This window comes from Corythoichthys intestinalis, chromosome 5 (assembly GCF_030265065.1).
Source record: "Corythoichthys intestinalis isolate RoL2023-P3 chromosome 5, ASM3026506v1, whole genome shotgun sequence".
NCBI classification, from domain to species: domain Eukaryota; kingdom Metazoa; phylum Chordata; class Actinopteri; order Syngnathiformes; family Syngnathidae; genus Corythoichthys; species Corythoichthys intestinalis.
The window spans coordinates 19,091,333-19,110,366 of NC_080399.1; the positions used below are offsets into that span (position 1 = coordinate 19,091,333).

A 19,034-nucleotide genomic window follows, 5' to 3' on the forward strand; every position below is an offset into this window, starting at 1 on the left:
TGGAGAATTCCGAGGTGGCCATCGATGAGTCCGGATCTAAGTCATATACAAAGCTATGGAGAGATCTCAAAATTGCTGTTGCAAAAAGGCACCCTTCAAATCTGAAAGACCCTGAAATGTTTGCAAAAGAAGAGTGGTCCAAAATTCCATCTGAGAGGTGCACGAAACTTGTTGATGGTTATAGGAAACGAGTGCTTTCTGTTATTTATTCCAAATGATGTGCAACCAAATATTGAGGTGAGGGTGCCAATAATTTGTCCAGTCTAAGATTGTGACATTTTTTACTTTTTTCCTCAGCTGTTTTGTGTTTTTCAAATGCACATCCAAGAAATAAGCACATAGATAGAGGCTAATAGAGAGGCAGCTTGAAAGGTGGAAAAGCGCTATATACAGTGGGGAGAACAAGTATTTGATACACTGCTGATTTTGCTGGTTTTCCCACTTTCAAAGCATGTAGAGGTCTGTAATTTGTGTCATAAGTTCTCTTCAACTGTGAGGGACGGAATCTAATACAAAAAAAACATAAAATCATGTTGTATGATTTTTAAATAATAAATTTGAATTCAATTGCGTGTAATTAGTATTTGATACATCACAAAAATTGAACTTAATATTTGGTACGGAAAACCTTTGTTTGGTATTACAGATACCAAACATTTTCTGTTGTCCTTGACAAGGTTTGCATACACTCCAGCAAGGATTTTAGCCCACTCCTCCATGCAGATCTTCTCCAGAGCCTTCAGGTTTCGGGGCTGCTGCCGGGCAACACGGACTTTCAGCTCCCTCCATAGATTTTCTATCGGGTTCAGATCTGGTGACTGGCTCGGCCACTCCAGGACCTTAAGATGCTTCTTACGGAGCCACTCTTTAGTTGCCTTGGCTGTGTGCTTTAGGTCGTTGTCATGCTGGAAGACCCAGCCACGACCCATCTTCAGGGCTCTCACTGAAGGAAGGAGGTTGTCAGCCAAGATCTGGCGATACATAGCCCCATACATCCTCCCCTCAATATGGTACAGTCGTCCTGTACCCTTGGCAGAGAAGCAGCTCCAAAAAATGATGTTTCCTCCTCCATGTTTCACGGTTGGGATGGTGTTCTTGGGGTTGTACTCATCCTTCTTTTTCCTCCAAACACGACGAGCCGAGTTTAGACCAAAAAGTTCAATTTTGGTCTCATCCGACCACATGACCTTCTCCCATTGCTCCTCTGTATCATCCAAATGGTCAGTGGCAAGCTTCAGACGTGTCTGGACATGCACTGGCTTCAGCAGCGGGACCTTGCGTGTGCTGTAGGATTTTAATCCATGACGGCGTAATGTGTTTCCGATGGTTTTCTTCGAGACTGTGGTTCCAGCTCTCTTCAGGGCATTGACCAGGTCCTGCCGTGTAGTTCTGGGCTGATCCCTCACCTTCCTCATGATCAGTGATGCCCCACGAGGTGAGATCTTGCCTGGAGCCCCAGAACGAGGCAGATTGACCGTCAACTTGAACTTCTTCCATTTTCTAATAATCGCTCCAACAGTTACCTTCTCACCAAGCTGCTTGCTTATTTTCCTGTAGCCCATCCCAGCCTTGTGCAGGTCTATTGTTTTATCCCTGATGTCCTTACACAGCTCTTTGGTCTTGGCCATTGTGGAGAGGTTGGAGTTTGTTTGTTTGAGCATGTGAACAGGTGTCTTTCACACAGGTAACAAGTTCAAACAGGTGCAGTTACTTCCGGTAATGAGTGGAGAACAGGAGGGGTTCTTAAAAAAGAACTAAGAGCCGAAATATTTACTAGTTGGTAATGTATCAAATACTTATTTCATGCAGTTAAATACAAATGTATTATTTAAAAATTATACAATGTGATTTTCTGGATTTTTGTATTAGATTCCATCCCTCACAGTTGAAGAGAACTTATGATACAAATTACAGACCTCTACATGGCTTGCAAGTGGGAAAACCAGCAAAATCGGCAGTATATCAAATACTTGTTCTCCCCACTGTAAGTCTAACACCATATAGTCCCTACCAATATTCAGACCAAACCTACACCCTTGATCTAAATACTGTCTATTATGCATGGACGTCTGCTTATGACAACATAATGTATGCTTGCCCACTTCCCAATTAATTTTCCTAAATCCCCCAAATTCTCACTGTTTCCAATTTGGGATATTCCCCAGATCAAATTTCAATGGAAATATGCTGGAAACTTTGCAGATATTTACAAGAAAGTCTCCACCCTTTTCCTACTCAAGCACATGTAACTACATCTCCTTCGCCGTACACAAACTCAGTGACTGAAATGAAGGTGGGGGAAGGAATTCTTAAATTCCCCATCCTTGCCAACCCATTAGCTCGTTTCCTCTTTTTGTAAGTTCTCCCTTCTTTCCTTACCTCCGCCCACATCCAAACTTCCGCTTCCTCTCCTGTGGCGCTGCTTGAGTGTGGAGACGTGTGACATACGGATGCGAAATTAATTGGATCACAGAGTGGAAGCGCTCTGGTGTGTGAGGTCGGATTGGCGCTCACTCCCCACAACTCGATACGACTTGCCTCTGAGCCAGCCGGTGCAAATCACAGATCTTCGCAGTACGAGTCCACCTGAATACAAATGTAAAAGTGTTTCCTCCAGTGGTTCATACAATACACTACATGCTCAACTTTGGCTGCGTATTGTTGCCGTGCTTTTTGTTGTGTGCGCTTCCAAATCTGGGTTAGGAAATCCCTTGTCGAGGTTAGTACATACGCTAATGCTAATGAAGCCGTTTGCTCGGAACGGAGAAGCTAAGCCGTGCGGTCTAATAGAGCATCAGAGTTTACAATGAGGAAATCCTAATGACTAAATTCCAGCCTTGTCTGCTAGAAGCTGGACAATCTGGATCATGTACATGCTAATGCAGGCTTTTATGAGATGCACAAGGCTTACAGCTGCAATCCAAATGAGTGTGAAACTGCTTTTTTAAGCATCTCGTATAGTGTTTCTATCTCTATCAAGCTATATGTCTGTTGATCCATCTGTCTGTGATTAGTTGGAATACAATGCACATTTTCATTTTCCCGTCACTTATAAATCCTGACACAAGAATTTGGGAACTTCTCAAAGTCTTTGTTTCATTTCAACATCAAGAGGGTGGTAAATGCTATTTATCACGCTGTTGCATGCTGTTGTTTAAAAGCCATTCAAAACAAAGCGTTTTCTTTAAAACAAGCAAACGTGCAAATCAACTGTGAAGTCATGTTGAGGTTGTATTTAGGAGTGGGAACCTCTTAGTACCTCACGATACGATACGATTTGCGATACAAAGCCTACGATAACGATGATCTGACGATATGCCGATACAACAATTATCGATACATTGGTCAGGAAATCATTCTAGTTCTAGGATATTCTACAAACAACTAATAAACAGAAAAACAAGCTTCTGCTGTGAATTGGAATGAGTGTATCACTATTAGACGTCCAATCCATTTGAACTGGGAGGGTGGCAGCGAATGAACGCTTCCCTCCCACTTCAAATGGATTGAACGTCTATGGCCATCAGTGGCAGCCAATGCCAGGCAATGAGGTAATTTTGGGCCATTTAAGGTCATTTACCTGTTGATTTTCAGTTACTACCTGTTGATTTTGGGGTATTTTATGGGAATCACCCAAATGAATTGGCAGTGACTCAAACTCAACAGCAAATGACCTGTAAATGTCCTGAAAATCGGACAGAATGACTGAACGCTCTGGTTTCGAATGAACAAACGTTCCCAGTCTAAATGGATGGGGCGTCAAGCACCGTCAATGCAGCCTTTGTTAGTTGAGACATTATTATGGTGGAAGATTTTAGTAGCAACTTGTTGGTTCATTTTTATTTTTTTTTTAGACACGGACACCTTTTTAAAACGATATTTCGATTCTTGGCAGGAGCATATCGATAACCTTTTGGGATACAAAGTATCACGATATATCACCATTTCAATATATTGTCACACCCCTAGTTGTGTTTCACCCCACCAGGTGTTAACAAACTACAAACTATTGTAGCCTGAATAATAACGTCTTTCAGTGTCTAACATTATTTTTACATTATTAAGATTAAATATGTTTAACCCTTTAACACCGGATGTGTCGGCGGCAACACGTTTACGCATATCATCATTGAAGCCTCATCGTGCTGTGATTACATCACCCACGTGCCACTGGTTGGTCTCATTTAAGTTTTATTGCCCCCATAAATAAGCATTAAAACGCTGCATGGACCATGTGTTTATGTCTATATTTCCATCATTTCTTGTCCTTTTTAAAAACCGAAAGCACCATGAAGACTACATATCCCCGGAGCCATTGTGAAATCACAGAGGGTAGACGTAATGTGAAATACAAATTAACTGTTCCTCGTTGATTTATTTACCAGATTTTAATTTAACATATTTTTAAAAAATCTACATGGAGTTTAAACATTAACTATATAAAAAATTCTTGTAAACCATAAGAATTCGAGTATGACCATTTATAAAAGCTCGTACGACTTGAACAATGTACAACATTATAAAAATCAATACGACGACTGTGCAAACATGTCATTTTAACACAAATGACTTTTGTGACTTTGACAGTTGACTTTGACAAAACAACTCAAACTGACAACTTATTGTTATGGCTGCTGTGACATAATTGCTCAACACAAGTGTTTACTTCAAGGTTTCAGGTTTTTTTCCCTAGAGCATTTTTTTAACTCATGCATGCACACATGTATCCCCCCCCCCCCCCCACACACACACACACACATTAAAGCAATATTGCTCTTTTGCCAATGAAACATTTAAGATTTTATCATGGCAGTAATGACAAAGAATGAAGCAAGCACAATAGCTGTGGCCATTAAACGGTCATATTATAGGCTTCACTGTTGCATTATAATTTATGCTGAATGCTTTACCCTAATAAAAGATATAGAAAAAATCACACACAGATACAAAATAACACAACATACCAATTTGCTAGATGCAATCTGTGCCCAAGCCACTCATTAAGTTGAGCCGTTTTGACAAGGTTAGAGCCGCTATCCGACTCCATCACGTTCATTTTATAGTGTTAGCCGCTAGCGTTAGCCTGTGGCCTGGCTACCAGTAGAAAGCACCCTCTCCTGAAATCGTGAGAACCAGGGAGGAAAGCAGGTGAAAGCCCATTTGGAGGCCACCAAGAGTCTACTTCATGTCAGGTGAAAGTTTGGCGAAGCTCCCTTAATCACGACTCCATCATGTTTGCTTGTAGCAATAGCCGCTAGCGTTAGCAGCTAGCGTTAGCCTACCGGACTTCTGTTTGTTTGAGTTCCTCATAACCACGTAACTTCATACGTAAGCACACTGACTGCTTTCTTAAAGTGGGATTAACATAGCCGAACAACACAGAGTAAAAGCAGGATTAAAAGACTATATTTTCTTGTTTTATTAAATTACCGAATTTACCGACATGGTCAAAATTACGTCTGTCATCGTGAAGAATTTCGGTAACGGTAAATTTTCGGTATACCGCCTGGCTCTAATACAGACCCCCCTAAAGAAAAAGGTGTCATTCAACTAGATATCAGTCTACATATCTCACAAATGTTATGAAAATATTTTATAAAGTTTGAAAAGTTACCTAGTGTTGCTATAACTCAAACCATGACACGTATTCTCTCTGGTAAAAAGGTTTTCACTTTACTCTTAGTTTTAAATGCTTTCAAACTCTTATCATCTAAAGTGTACGAATCTTTTCTACGCCTGTCCATTTTAAAACACATGTCAGGCTTTCCCAATGTCGCCGCAACAGACTCGCGCAAAGTGAAATAGCCAATTTCAGGCTTGTTCAAAACAGACGCTGCCTATCCCCAGAGCCATCAGTGCCAAGTTTCACTGGCAAACATCAGTGCTGTGGACTCAGGGTGCCTGATGCTCCAAAACAATCTAAAACCGGCTGCCTTTTTCACGCAGAAATCCTGCTAAATCAGTTCCTCATAGTTTGAGAAGATTCCTCACTGCCACATCTTTGAAACATACTGTATCAAGGCTCCACAGTGCGGCAGGATTGTTATATTTTGAAGTTTGGAAGCAAACAAATAAACACAGGATCATGTTACTTTTTTCTATCAACAGACAGAAATACCTGTATAAAATTTGATTTAGCAGAAGAAAAAAAAAAGTGAAAGGTTGCAGTTGGTTTCCTACCTGGTCGTTTTTCTCTGTTGTGGCTTTTTGGCCTTCGCGCAACGTCCGGCTGGCTGCTTATGATTTATGGCATCTGGTGCTAATGGTGCATCACCAAGGTCTGCGTTTGCATTGTTATGACTGGACCTGTCCTGCCTCATTGGGCCCTTCTACTTTGTCTCTTGTACTGCGGATGAGGCGAGCGTTAGAGTGGAATGGCCGGCTGTTGATCAGCATCCCTCGCGATCTCTCTCATTCGTCTTCATCTCCCCTTCATCTTCGCGCCAGAGTGACCAAGCAGGCGCCTGGCAGGGCAGCAGACTCACCTTCAGACAAGGCTGTCAGACCTCCTATCACCTTTCATCCATGCTTATCCCTCATATTTCCCTCATCCTGTCCTCAGACATTTTTGCACTGCCTTGCCAAACGCAGATACACTTGTACTTTGACCTCAAAGTTGAATTTGTTCCGTGACCACACGCGTACAACACAGTGTTGTTTTTGGCAGCCATTTTAATTTTTGTCTTATTCTTAGTCTTTTGGACAAAAATACTTATTGGTCATATATTAGTCATTTCAAAATGTGTTTGTCTTTTGTGTTTGATAGAACACGATGCACTATGTGCATGGCGCATGAAGCTCCCGAACTATTTTTAATTTGTCCGTTTTACCCTGGAAACCCCCGTTTACAGACGTCGCGCAACCGCTTTTGTTTCAACCTACTCAATTTGACAATATTGCGGAATGCCATGGCAATCAATGACTTTTGGAAAGATATATGAGTAAAAAATGGACTATGCAACACTAACATGCTGGACTGTGCGTCAATAAGGGGCACGGGTATCGATAAGCTTATGCTTTTTTTCCCGTCTTCCTATGTCTGTCATCGTCTTTTCAGGCAAATTATTCCATATTCTGTGTAATGTTTCTCTTTCTTGGCCAAACTATCCCACATTCTGTAACTGTCAATGATACTGATGATGATGACAATGACAATAAATTCATTCATTCATTCAAACCAGCAATAAAACAAAGGTACTTAATTATATTTATTATTCAAAATGTCTGTCATTTTTAGCTTAGAATCATGAATCGATGTCTAATATTTCGCTTAAAAAAAAAAAAACATTAAAAAATTATTCACTTTCATATTTTAAACTTTTAAACAAATGATGTCACAATCAAAATAATTGTGTCTGTAAATAAGTCACGGATATCTACCTCATAACTCATAACTATCGCTTAATTGTATTTTTTTGTGTTACTGTCGCATTTTCTCAGATATGTTAGATCAGGGGTCCCCAAACTTTTTCCTGTGAGGGCCACATAAATTTTCCCTTCTCTGATGAGGGGCCGGGGTCAGTTTGTAACAGAAAATGTGTGACGATTGCAGGAGTGCCAAAATGAAAAGATTTATTGTTTTTCAGAAAGCCACAATCAAATAACCCTTTCTGGATTCTTCACGGAACAAACGTAAATAAAATAATAATATAATATAATAATAAATAATAATAACACTATTAATTAAATAGATAATAACCAAATAACTAGGGCTGTCCCAAACGGCTAATTTCCTCCCGATTAGTCAGCCGACTATTTTTACGATTAGTCGACTAATCTAATATTTTTTTTATAATTTTTTTTTGACTACTTTAATAATGAAATTTTTGTTCAAGCTTATTAATTCACAAAAAAACATTTTGGAACACCTAAATTATTATTATTATTTTTTTTTCTACTTTAATAATGAAATTTTTGTTCAAGCTTATAATTTCACAAAAAACATTTTGGAACACCTAAATTCTTTAATAACGTATAAATAATGAACGTAAATACCAACAATATATCACAAACAATGAGGTCAAGTGCTGCTGGCATTAACTCGTGCAAAAAAATGTAAATGGAAACACTGTGACTTCACCTCTTTAATTGGAGTCAAAACAAGTCTTACTCTTTTTGTGGTATTTCATTGTCTATATTGTTCTAAATGTTTAAATGAATTGCAATGTCCCGGACAACCATTTTCAGAATAATTTGAGTTCAGATGCTTTTTCTGGTGTGCATTCCGTATTTTTGGGGGATGGGAAAAACGGATACGTATCCGGCCCGCTGCCCGTAGTTTGGTGACCCCTGTGTTAGATGATAAAGAATCGATCCAAACAATGAAAAATTGGAAAAAAAAAAAAAAACATTTAAAAGGGTAAATATATGAAAAAGAACATCTCGACCACTCCTTAATGTCTGCGATTTCTGCATCGCGACCCTTGTTATATTACCATGTTTCACCCATAAAATCGCCAAAAAAATCTAGCTCTCGCCATTCACAGCTGTGTCTTGACACTTAGTGATACATGCTACATGGAGTTTTTGGGTCGAAACAAGTTAAGTACGCGATAATATCTCGTTAAAGTCATGGTGTGTGTAATTCTGCTCTCGTGTGCTTTCGCTTCAAGATAGGGTTTTGCTGTTTATTATTATTATTATTTTTTTTAAATGCCCTCCTGTTCAAAATATTTCTTCCTCCACAAAATTGAGATTTTAAGCTTTCCAATGATGTATCACACATGCATATCGGACAATTTTGAAATTTGGCCAAATTGGGGGTCTCAGAGCGGAACTTGAAGTCACCTGAGTGTTTTCCATCATATATATTTTTTTTTTCATCAAAAATTCAGACGTTTCCATTAGCAGTTTTCAATTGCAAAATTTTGGTTTTGCAAATTAATTCGGGTAATGGTAATGGATACACAGCTAACTGTAGCGAATGAGTTAAAATGAATGGAGGTACTAGCAGTTCAGCTGAAACAAGTTTTCTTAGTCTTTCTTTGATATTTCGAATTAAATTAGGAAACCCTTATGGACTTTTGTGAGGCAAGGTTGTATAATTACATGCATATTTCTAAACTTCCAACTTGGAGTGTCAATAAACAGCTTTAGAAAAAAACAACAACAAAAAATCACAGCTTGGCTAAAGGAAAAATGGAGGCTAACTTAAATTTAGCCTCTTGATCTGCCCGAACACTTTTGACATTGCAGTGTTGTATTCTACTCTCAACTTTATTGCCTTCATTTTCCTCCCGAGTACTTTATTTATTTATTTATTTATTTATTTTTAAATGCTGGACACTCTCCTTTAATTCAACCCCTGTTTGTTAGCATGCCCTCTTTTGACTTGTTTCAATCTGGAGCATATTTCAGTTCTTACTATTTGGACTTTTATGTGGGAAACCAATGATCTCAAAACAAAGTCAGTAGCAGAGAACCCACATGACACTTTGCGTGTAAGCCCTGCCGGCAAGAACCAGGCTGCAAATAAGGATGGAGAGCTTGTCTGTCGAACTTGTTAATTAGCATGGGAGTCTTCAGACTAAAGCCTACGTTATCTAGCACCACAACCACCCCCCACATCACTTTCTCTACCCCTTCTTTCTCTCCGGCTCTCTGGAGACTTGCTTCCACCGTGCCGATTGCGCCGCCGCCAGGTTTGTGAAGGATGACGCGGCCAGCTGTCTTTTTCATGGACGGCTGCCAACCTTTCCTCGTATCTTCCGTCCGTTGTCATTTCCTCATTCATTTCAATCTTTTTTTCCTCCACCTTCAAGACCCCATCCCCACCCCTTCCATTTATCTGCTAATGTACTCTCAGCACTCACCGAGGGTAAAGAATGTATTTTTAGTCGGGGACCTGGCGTAGCGGTGATGGACTAGTCATTGGCACGATGCAGCAAGGTCAGGTAGGTCGGCGGGCGTCCGGGCCAGCGGAGCGTCTGTGTCCGGCCTGCTGCGCCGCGCCAATGCTGCAATCTGTGTGCGCGATGTCAAGTGCAAAACGCACACACACTTGGCACAGTAGAGTTTGTCTTCTCCGGCGGTCCTGCTGAAGGTCAGACAAGTACACAAAACGAGGAGCCACATATCAAATTCGAACAATTGGAATCTGTTTGGGTAAACAGCTTTCCATCAGGTGCTGTTCTCTGCTAACGTCCCTTGATTTGAAACTGTCACACACGAGTGCAGCAGTGCCCGCTGTGCAGCATCTCTGGACGCTGACTGAATTTGTGCTGGAGAGTGAAATCCATTCGTCTGAATTTGTTTGAGTATGGCTCCTTAGCTGTGCCAGTACTGTTAAGCTGTCCTGAACTTTGTTTGACCCCTATGAGGTGTCATAACAAGCCAAGAATGAAACGGCAAGGCAGGCTAAAATCACTCCAAACAAACACAGTATGGTATTCTTTTTTTGTTGTTGTTGCTTACCCCAGGAGTGTTCAAACTATGGCCGACAGCCATTCACAACTAGATGAAAAATATTCCAAAAATCAGATTTGATATGTGAATTGTTCAGCTAAGATCATAATGAGGATAGGAGTCTGAGCTTTAAGGGTATATGACATAACAACTGAAATCTTAAATAGCATTGTTATTGGAATTAAAATGTTATATTAAGGTTGTCCCGATCCGATATTTGGATCGGATCAACCGCCGATAATGGGTAAAAAAATGCGCAATGGTATCGGATCGGCCGACAGGCAACAATTCCGATCCAGACTCCCGATCCAGTTAAAAAAAAAAAAAAAAATCCGGTCCGGGTTTTTAGCGCACCGATTTACATAATCCATTCCAGTTTTTGCTTTGGTTTCCCTAAAATCCGATCCGCATTTTACGGCATAAAAATACACCTAAATCGGCAAAATCTTGACTTGAATCCATCTTCAAAACAGTTTTAAAACTTTCACATGTCGAAAGTAGACAGAAGGGAAATTATGGAATATCGGGAGAAATTTTAACAACTTTAACAGTTGATTCGCAACATTAAATTAATTGAATGTAGTTTAAAACTGCTGATACAGAATGGGGACTTCAGTATATTATTTGCTGTTTTAAACTGTTAACTTGATACTGAAATAGTTCTTTATTTAAGCCTGAGAGGCTTTTGTACAATTTTTACATTAAAACACACATTAAAACATTAAAAGCAGCTAATAGCTTGGGGGGTTTGTGGGATTTTCCACTGAGGTTGTTTGTGTGTTTTTCTTTTTTAAGACAGTTTACAATATTATTTGCACGTTTTACTGCCTTTTTCTACTGTGTCTTTTCTGTTTGTTATTTATAATGATTTGTGTTTATCACTGAATAAACAGGTCAGTTTCTTGTAAAGATACACGATAATATCGGTGGCCGATAATTATCTGCCGATAATGGCAATTATGACATCACACAGATAATCCAGATAATAAAAAATTCAACCGATAATGTAATCCGATAATTATATACTTGATTTAGCCTCCAAATGTGCACAACCGAAGAATTCAGCACGCCGCCTCCTCAACCCCTCCCCTCTCTGAAGCCCCTGAGGGAGGAGGGGTTGAGGAGGCGGAGTTACATAACAAGAAATAGTTGAATATTATGGCGGCTGTTACTAAAAAAACGACGCTCTCGCCATTTGCGAAACATGTACCGCAGAAGTTCCAAGAGGCCGAAAGAAAGCGTCCTCATTAGGGCTGCAGCTATCGAATATTTTAGTAGTCGATTACTTGATGGACTAGTTAGTTCGAATAATCGAGTAATCGGATAAGGAACATGAAAAATTAAAATACCTAAGCTGAGCCTCAAAAGGTATAAGTTTATTTTAAAAAATGAGGATCTATGTACAACAAAAGAACAATTGGTTTACTTACATAGAAAAAGTCCACTAGCTTAAATGCTACAAATTGCTAAACAAATGGTTCAGACACATATTCCCACAATAAACGGCTGAATATACCTATAAACTAAATTATGAATGCATTAAAAAACATTACCTCAAAAAAAAACTTACGTTGGTCTTAACAGGGAGCAGTTGGATTCAGCCATGTGAAGAGGCAGACCAGTTGGCAGTGTATCCACCCTAATCAATAAAACTAAATGCAAACACTTTCAAAGGGAATTTACAAATTACAACGCCACTTTAATTAAACGAATACTCGAGGCAACAAAATTTAATTCGAATATTTTTTTCTAATCGAGTACTCGAGTTAATCGATTAATCGTTGCAGCACTAGTCCTCATTCAAAATCACTAACCCAGCATCCATTTAAAACTGCATCACAAAGATTTTTGGAACGAATGCCAGGCTGCTGCTGCTAGCGGGAATGCTAAAGCTATTGTAAACACTAAGTTAAACTAGGGGCTTGTGACGATTCAGAGTCGGGTTGTTTGGGAAAGCAGCCCAAGGCGGGTGGTAAACTCGCATCTAAGGCTAAACAACGGCACGACTGGAGACCGATAGTCGGCAAGTAGCTGTCTTCTGATGGAGCCAGCCGCTCTGGCCGGTGTTCTGCAGAACACCGGTCCGGCAGGCCGCCGCCGCCTCGCCATCGGCGGGGCGGGCAGAGCCCGGTTCCCCGGCTTCAGGACCTCCGGCGAACACCCCGGTTTCTCGAGCGTTCCCTCACGGCGTGTGAGCAGAGCCAGGCCCCGAATACGCCGCGGCAAACCGGCCAGTGCGGGCAGATTATCCGGTACGAACGTAGCCGCCGCCGAGACGAGACACGATTTTTTTTTTTTTTACCGAAATGACCCGAGAGCCAAAGCCCTGGATAAAAAATAATGCAGTTTATACGACCACCATTCTTCATGAAAAACATGCCAATCACATTTTCACCACTACATTTGGAAAAGTGATGTCCAGTAAGCAAGCTTATCATGACGGCACAGTGTTTAGATGATAATTTAAACATGGAGAAAACGAAGTCAGCCCGTCAATAATACATTCAGTATGTAAAATGACGAGCGGTCAGATGACTTTGTAATGCCGCCTTTATTTTCGGCTTAACAAAACTCAGGCACAAAACAACACGCACGGAGATGCGAGCTCCAACTGCATCCAAATAGTACTGCCGCTTATCAGTTTAGCTGCTGTAAAGCGAATGTCGCGACTCGTGAGTGCCGCAAATGTAAACAAAGTGCAGCAGAATGGGTACATGACATCTCGCTCTTTTGAGTTAATCATTTTCACAGTGTGCAACAAAGCATATAACATTAGCAATAACTTTTCAAATTAATTTAACTTATTTGTCTTATTTGTACAGTCACAGTAGATAATCTAAACTTATTGGCACTTATTAACACTTATTAATTTAAATATGCACATTCCTGTTGTAATGAAATAACAATAATATTCTGTAGCCACAAATATTCAAAATCTTTTCTTCTTCCAAGTTTTTTTTAGGATTAAGTATAATAATGTATTGCTTAAAATAAGGCTGTTAAGATTATTTTCAGCTAGCTATTTTTCTTCCAAGAAATCTGAGAGAAATACACATGAAGTGCTGGCAGATAATTTCACTTATTTCCAATAGATTTACACTTAAAACTGACTAGTTTTAAGGAAGTGTGTTTTGCAGTGTATTAATGTTATGTTAGGAATGGCTTACTTTTAAAGGCATTTTTGTGCAACTTAGGTATTTACTCTGTAAGTAATTGTTGCTAAAAGTTTACCATTACACAATGTCAGACAATGTCATTATTTAGATGTTGGAATTGACGACTTGTTCATATTTTATGTTGGAAAAAAAAAAAAAAGCAATAAATTATATTTTTGCACAGTAATATTTTCTTTTGTTTAAAATTTTACATAAATCTTTTAATAGAATTATCGGCTTGACATTATCGGTTATCGGTAGGAATGAGGAGGAAATTATCGGTTATCGGTATCGGTTGAAAAATGTATTATCGTGCATCACTAGTTTCTTGTTACCAACTTGTGTGTTATTCAAACTCGCCTAATTCAGCTGGCTAGTTGTTCTCAAGAGTATTAAAACCCTTTTCAACATGAGTCTGACAACTAAGTAAGGAGGCTAAATAACTTTAAACGTTAATACATGCTCAGATAGGCCGGTATCAGTATCGGCCAGTATCGGTATTGGATCGGAAGTGCAAAACAATATCGGTATCTGATCGGAAGTGCAAAAACCTGGATCAGGACATCCCAATAATTTGGCAAAGCGCAGATGACAAGAAATATGTCTACAAAGCTGGCGTTTAGCTCCTCCTGTCATCATAGCGCTGTGGCGCCTCCATCTTGGCGATGATGTCACTAGGTGAAGTATTTAGCATTGAGTACAATAGAGGAGGAAGCGTTTTTTAGCGATTCTGGTTCAAGTGTGGATTTTTGGAACGATATTTTTGATCCAGAGGCAGTACAGTGGTATGAAAAAGTATCTGAACCTTTTCTGCATAAAATCAAATGTGATCTGATCTTTGTCAAAATCACACAGATGACAAAAAAACTGTCTGCTTTAACTAAAAGCACCCAAACATTTATAGGTTTTCATATTTTAATGAGGATAGTATGCAAACAATGAGAGAAGGGGGAAAAAATAAGTAAATGAACCATCAGATTCAAATTATTTAATATTTTGTGGCCCAGCCCTTTGGCAGCAATAACTTCAACCAGACACTTCCTGTAGCTGCAGATCAGTCTGGCGCATAGATCAGGACTAATTTTGTCCCATTCTTCTCTACAAAACTGCTGTAGTTCAGTCAGACTCCTGGGATGTCTGGCATGAATCGGTGTCTTTAGGTCATGCCACAAAATCTCAATGGGGTTCAGGTCTAGACCTTGACTTGGCCACTCCAGAATGTGTATTTTGTTCTTCTGAAACCATTCTGCAGTTGGTTTACTTCTGTGTTTTGGATCATTGTCTTGTTGCAGCATCCATCCTCTTTTTATTTTCAACCGTCTGACAGACAGCTTCTGGTATTCCTGCAAATCATCCTGATAAACTTTTGAATTCATTTTTCCATTAATGATTGCAAGTTGTCCAGACCCTGAGGCAGCAAAACAGCCCTAAATATGATTGCTCCCTCCATCATGCTTCATGGTGGGGATGAGGTGTTGATGTTGGTGAGCTTTTCCATTTTTCCTCCACACATGACGTTTTGTTACTCCCAAACAATTGAAATTTGGTTTCATCAGTCCACAAAATCTTTTACCAAAATTTCTGTGAAGTGTCCCAGTGCCTTTTTGCGAACATTATACGAGAAACAATATATATATATATATATATATATATATATATATATTTTTTTTTTTTTTTTTTTAGACAGAAAACTACCCCCTAACTACTACAAAACTACCCCGACTTATGCGGTGGGATTGATTGCCTTCACCGATCGGCCAGCCTCAGGCGAATAACTTTCAGCGGACTATGACGGCTCATCATTTCCCTGCTGTGGCCCCGGCAAGCAGTCCCGCCGGACCCAGGGCAATGTTAGCAAACGTCTGGCAGGAGTGCTCGTTGCCGAGGACAAAGCAGGGGAACTAAAATGGCTCATTCTCAGCGGACATACGCCATTGTCTCCGGCCGATGAAGGCAAGCACTCCCGTCTCCCAACGGCAAGCATTATCACCCACAAAATGCAAGCCACCTCCTTATCAAAACGTGTGCCATGATCCCAGTATTTCACATAATATAAAGCACTTCTTCGCGGTAAACAGGATCTTTTGGAAACCCCAAAAAGCTCACATCACTTTCCCTGGTGTAGCAACAAAAACCTGCAGAACATTGGTCTGGCGTGACGCGAAAAATAAACAAATTAATCCGCAAAATGTGCTGATTCCACAGTCCTTCTGCCTACAATAGTATGGCTGTGTAGCGAAGACGAACTCATCCGCTGACGTCACATTTGCTTCTTCTTCAATTCGAGACTGGCCGGAAGTCACTCATTTTCATGGCGCGGGATTCCAAAAGTTGAATAAAATATATCGGTCTCTTTCACACACATCGAAGCAGTCTATTTCATTCAGGAGCATAAAATACAGTGTGTAATATGAAATAAACATGCTTTCTAGTTTCATATACACTTTAAGTAAACACTAACTCTATCATGTTTTTATTTGTGTTATTTCAGAATTTTCTGGAGAGGAAACAAAGAATTTAGAAAACGAAGCGCTACAGCAAAGTGGAGACTGTGGAGTACTGAACTAAAGCGTCAAGAGCTGAGGTGCAACAACAGGGTAAGCTAACTGTAGCATGTGTATTTGTTATAGTCATTTCCAGCCATCCAAACGCACACTTTGGAGTGATTTCTTGGGATCTTTGGAATAAGAACCTTCATGAGATTGATGTGATATTATGTACCGTGTAGCTCTTTAGTGCCATACAGAGCTCCCATGTGAAATAGCACTTGCGCACCGAACAACATTGTGGGAGGGAGCAAGCGTTTCTCTGATCTTCTGCCTCTCACAGAACCATCTGTCTGCTCTTGGCCTCACAGCCTGCACAGCCTAGCATTAGCACTTGCAAATATATACAGTACATCTCTCACATTTCACGCAAGCAGAACCCCTCGCTGACTTTGGGCTCGCCGGGAGATGGGAAGTGAGAGCAGATTGGAGCCCGTTATAGTTGTGGGAAGTGTTTTCGGGGGGGTGCGCTCTATGGCAGACGGAATCTGAAATAGAGAACGGCTGTGTGTTCGGCCAATAAAATGTGTTTGTCTCCTGCAGCTTGATGTCAGGGAGAGTCACAGTAACTTCCAAGACAGATGCAACTATCATATTCTTAGGGTAGATTCACACTACATGGTGCAAATGACGCCATTTTTTTTTTTTTTTGCCTCAAAGCAGTACGATTCCAATAGATATATTTTTTGCCTTTAGGAGACTTAATTTGGGATATTTTTTTCTCCCTGAAGGCCCAATTCTGTTGGGTTTTTTTCTCCCCAAGTGATGCAGTTACTTGGTGCCGGGCCAACCAATTCTGATATATTTACCCAAGGGTAAAAATTCTTATGTTATTTACTCCCAACTGCCATGATTTTTTTTTTTCTCTTTTAAGGAATCCACGAGCAGAAAGACTTGTAGTTCTTAAAAGAGAAATCCTATTAAGAGTTAAAATAATTTGATATTGAAACCACTCTCGATGTTTTCGTTTTTATACAGTATGTAAAATTAGTTTAACCAATAGGTCGACATTGTTGTTCATGTCGCAGGGCGGTGACGTCACATGGCTATGCTGCCGGGCTTTCAGAGTATGAGTCTAGCGACATAAACATGTCATCTGTTCAACCCTTTCAATTTGAACCCGAGAGGAACATTAAGGGGCATGACAACACTGTTGATATTTCACAAAACGAGCAGCAAAAGCAAAATGAACAGGAAAGACGGGATGAGACAAGACGAGCGTTGGACAAACTGTTGTTCTGCCAAAATGTGCTACAACAGCGAAATGTCTACAAGAGGCGAATTTGACACCCAAAGTAATATCGTGTGCTTTCAGCTTGTTTTGTTTAGCTGCATACAGATAGAACATGCTAAAGATGCCTTAAGAAAATACTTCTAATCTATCTAATAAGGGTGGTTTAAGTATGCTATGTGACTAATTTGGTCAACAGAACACCAATCTGCTTATAAGCTACCACAAGAAAACACAATGCTTAAAAGTATGAGAGGGAAAGACATACAAAAAGTATTTTGAGGCAATGTAAAGGTAATAAAAGACTCAATAAAAACACAAATAGTAAGTACTCGTCGCTTTTAACCGATGAGCGCATGTGTTGGACGTTTTGCTGCGTAGAAGAAATTGCAGTAAAACGGTAGTATTCGTCGTGTGATAGTGACAATCTACGTCATCACCCGAGCATCCATGGCAGGTATAAAAACATGGCGCCCTCCATAGGTCAAAATATGTACTAAATATAATAGATGTTTAAATCAATGGCAATATTTTATGTGTTTCTAATGACATATTTTAGTAAAAGAAAACAATTGTGGCTTATTAGAGCCTACAAGTCTTTAAGTCCGAGGTTTCCTTTAGAGGGATACACATGCCCACGAAAAACAACCTGGTCTACTTGGAGTGGTTCTCATTATTTATTTATTTTTTTAAATTTTTTTTATTTAAAGATTTTTTTTGCTTTTTTATTTTTTTTATTATTATTATTTTTTTTATCAAGTAGGGGTGTGACAAAATATCAAAATGGCGAATTATCGTGATTAGGGCTGCAGCTATCGAATATTTTAGTAGTCGACTGAAAATTCTATCGATTAATCGAGTAATCGGATAAAACATATATTTTTAGGTGAAGAGCAATTATAAATATACATGAGAAAACAAGATATTTCATCTAATATTGAACCACTTTCAGTCTATCAATGTCTTTATTTTCGATGTACATTGTTGAAAACAGCCAACAATTGCATCTCAGATGTAACTAGAATAAAAAAAAAGACTAATTCACTGCTTTCACTCAATTTTTATTTTTATAAAAAATATATATACTGTATATATATATGTATCTATATATATGTATATATATTTCTTACCTGTGTTACCTAAACCTGTGTTACCTATAATGCCAGTACGCTTGATAACGCATATCACTTAAAATGTAGGTGTTTTTCCCACGTGTTTCAATTGAATTTCTGTTTATGTCAAGCTATTTTTAAGTTCTAGTTAAGTTTTAAGTTAGTCTAAACTGTAAGTCCTGATAGGATTTTGAGTTTTTGCAGTGTTCAAAATACGTAAATGTATGATACATGCTGTATTGGAGCACATTAGGGACCAGTCCTACTTGGTGTTTTATCCAGCAATGACTACTGAGCTAAAATTGACAGTTAGCATTATTAAGTTTATTTTACACCCTCATCAATCCACAGCGCTATGTTATGTTAAAGCCTGTATGTAAGACACGTTAGCCACGCATCGACAGTGGTCATAATTAATAGAAACCTAGCCCTCCGCTGGGCTAACGATACGTGATCGAGTGACAGTAACGTTAATCTTATTTATTAGCGCTTAGAAGTCTACTGCTTTAAGATGGCAGCTGTTCACTAACGCCGCTGACCCTGTCATTTCTCATCTAGTTCAACGTCCATGTGATCTCTATGAGAC

General features: G+C 39.5%; 1 protein-coding gene across 2 annotated transcripts in view; it reads left to right on the plus strand.

Annotated features, from left to right (window-relative positions):
- plxnb2b (plexin b2b) overlaps positions 1–19,034 on the plus strand; it is a 467,166-nt gene that overhangs the window by 151,915 nt on the left and 296,217 nt on the right. For both annotated transcript variants that reach the window (XM_057836746.1, XM_057836745.1), the window contains one exon: positions 16,051–16,156. The gene's annotated coding sequence lies outside the window, so the exon portion shown is untranslated. The remainder of the gene's footprint in view (positions 1–16,050; positions 16,157–19,034) is intronic.